The sequence below is a fragment of the Capra hircus genome, chromosome 10 (genome assembly GCF_001704415.2).
Source record: "Capra hircus breed San Clemente chromosome 10, ASM170441v1, whole genome shotgun sequence".
Taxonomy (NCBI): domain Eukaryota; kingdom Metazoa; phylum Chordata; class Mammalia; order Artiodactyla; family Bovidae; genus Capra; species Capra hircus.
This window is the reverse complement of record NC_030817.1, coordinates 60,123,544-60,126,970: the sequence shown is the minus strand read 5'-3', so window position 1 is coordinate 60,126,970 and position 3,427 is coordinate 60,123,544.

Below are 3,427 nucleotides of genomic sequence, written 5' to 3'. Positions count from 1 at the left end.
ATTTTACAAAAGAGATTTTACAGAGGAGAGCCCAGCTAATTGTCACTTGCTTGACATTTGGGAATTATATGGATGCGCCCTTACTCTCTGTGTTTCTGCTGAGAATACAATACTATACTCAGGCTAACTTGGAAATGGTATTATTATATGATGCAGTATGACTGCTATTGCTAAGTCACTTCAGTCGTGTCCAACTCTGTGCGACTCCATAGACGGCAGCCCACCAGGCTCTGCCATCCCTGGGATTCTCCAGGCAAGAACACTGGAGTGGATTGCCATTTCCTTCTCCAGTGCATGAAAGTGAAAAGTGAAAGTGAAGTCGCTCAGTCGTGTCTGACTGTCAGCGACCCCATGGACTGCAGCCTGCCAGGCCCCTCTGTCCATGGGATTTTCCAGGCAAGAGTACTGGAGTGGGGTGCCATTGCCTTCTCCAGGTGCAATATGAAGCACTGTGTAATTATCTGAATTCTGCAGCTATTAATATTTGCCTAATTTTATGAGGAAACAAGGTGTGAGGAGAGCAGTGAGAATTGTGAGTTTGCTCTAAAGGCAGTTTTACTAAAGTTCACACTCCCCATAAGATCTGGTCCTTGAAAACCCTGCTCTATTTTTGGCACAAACACAACCTTGTGTATCTTCGGGGGAAGAAGACACGCTCCTGGAGAAGATATTATTTTCTCCACACAGTCTTTGGCTACTCCAGGGGCACCTCTGTATTCATCACTTAGACCAGCGTAGACTGTGATGAGTGGCAACAAACTTAAAGCTTAGTAAGACTCAAGTCCATTGTAACTTCTAATAAACTGAGCAGAGAAAATAGTTTAGTAGGTCATCTGAGTGAAACAGGTGAGACACAGTCTTCAAATATATGAAGAAGGGTAGCAAGAAGAATTGGTACAACATGAGAAAAACAGTTGCGAAGGGTGGATAGTGGTAGGGCCCAGTGCCTAAGTCCTGGCGTGGACGTTACCTTTCTGAGTTCTCAGGGGAGGCTGGAATGTTTAGGAAACAAGGCAGCCGGAACACCCGGAGGTAAGCTGGAACTTAGACCAGGCACAGCACAAAGGATCAAGGACCCTTTCTATTCTGCACTGAGGCTAGTTCTATGTACCATGGCAGGACCCTGTAAATTGAGAGACATGAGGATTTAGAGTTCACTTCTGGTCTTAGATTTAGATGCCAGAGCCTAAGAAAGTAACAAATGGGGAGGTGTGTGAGGATGTGATTTAAGAAATACTTGAACTGGGGTCCGAGCTGGGGTCAGATTCCAGTCTCACGGGAGCCAGGGAGTCATCCGGGCAAGCTGGCCGCCGCTGCTGCTCGTGCTGCCCTTGCTGCTGGCTGCCTGGCCCAGGGCGGCCCCTTCCACCCAGGCTGTGGCTACTGCCAGCCCCTGTGCTGGGAACAGCATGCCCAGCTGGGGTGCAGGACAGACTCTGGGCCTCGTGAGTATGGGTCGCCATCGGATCTGCCCAAGAACTGGAACTGGTGCAAGGTGGGATGGGGCTGACTAGGCTAGCGTTACCAGGAACGGGCACACTCCCAGCATGGCAGCACCCACTGGATCCAGCATCCATCCCACCACAGCCCCAAGGAGACCAGTAACAAGTACCAGGCCAAGGACCAGGAGTGTGACAAGGTTAGCCAGTGCAGAACAGGCGCTGAATTCAGACAGTGCCATACCCTCCAGAACCACACCCTCTAGAAAGTTGGTGACTTCTCCCTCTCTGGGAGGGAGAAGATGATGGCAGAAATCTAGGGGAGCGGGTCCCTCAGCCGCAGTACAATGGCAACAGGCAAGATGTCTAATCACTCTGGAGGCATCTATGCTGAATACCATGAGGAGACCCATTTCCATGGCCAGGTGGGATGTCAGCGATGGAAGAGAATACTGAATTGTCTAGAATTTACAGAGTGAACCATGGGGTGGGAGAGGCTGTATGAGGATAGTGACCAGCATCTACAAAGATGGGAAGAGTACTGATTACAACCTTGCTATCCAGGAGAACTGCACATCTGGGGACTCCACCACTTAAGGCAGATGTCTCCAGAAGAACACTTCTTAAAGAAATGATCTCATGAGCCATAACCAGAGGGGATTCCATCATCATGGGCACTGGGTTGGTACTACCATGGTTTGAAGGAATGGGAGTTAATGTTCAAGTACCTGATGGCTGGTAACAGCACTGAGTAGAGGAGGGACAGCTGTCTAAATGCCAGCATGTGCTGAAGGAGCGTTCCTGGGGGAGAGTCTGACTGGATGACTTGCACCTACACAGGACAACTTCCTGCCACAGTGATGGCTGTGAACCATCTTACCTGGAGAAGAGTGATCGCCAGACAGTGAATGATGTGACCTACGCTTTATTCAGTAAATGATTTGGCAACTGTGGTCTGTGATGAATTTAAGAGGCAAAACAGTTCAAACTTATCACCAGTCTGTCACCTTGAAATCCATGGTAGGGTGGGGGGAGGGAGGATGACAATTCAAGTTGCCTAAGGGATGAATGAAATGGCAACCCACTCCAGTGTTCTTGCCTGGAGTATCCCAGGGATGGGGGAGCCTGGTGGGCTGCCATCTATGGGGTCACACAGCGTCGGACACGACTGAAGTGACTTAGCAGCAGCAGCAAGGGATGAATAAAATACACATGTCACATCGGAAAGAGGGAAAGAAGGGAGAAAGAAAGAGAGAGAGAAAGGAAGGAAGGGAGGGAGGCAGGCAGGAAGAAAGGGTGGAGGGAGGGAGGGAGAGAGGGAAAGGAACTGAAAGCCCATCCTGGGGCAAGGTGCTGGCCCCAGGACCGGAGAGACCAGCATGATTAGACAAGATGCTGCCCTCCTGTAGCTGTGATCTGTCTGGGATTATGTGTTGTACATGCCAGCCTACTGTGGCTTTCCAAGATTGGACAAGTTGCAAATCCACTTTTAGAACCACGTGCTAATATGTGTGGAAATAATAACTGAAAAGTCTATAGTGATAGGACTCTGTTTTCTTTCCTTACTTTAGTAGTATTTCTCACACTTCAAAAAACCTTTGTATTATGCATCTTCCAGGCCATGTTTCTTCAATACCTGCCTTGACTTCTCTCCTGCTGAGCCCTGCTCTACCATACATTTGCCTCCCTAGAAGCTAATTATAAGCGTGTATTTTAATGCCTATTTACAAGGAAAGCTTGTGTCAAAAGCAGCACACACACACACACACACACACACACACACACACATATATATAAACTGCAAAGAGTACAATTCCAGAACAGTGATGGAGCAATGCCCTTGGATATGTACACCAAGGAATGATTCAGGGAAGTTGAAATAGGTCTGTTCATGTTAGTGCTGGCCAAGTCTCGATGCTTAATCAGTGTTTATTGACAATAGTCATCATGATAGTGATGAAATGACCTGGTAAAGTTCATTTGGGACA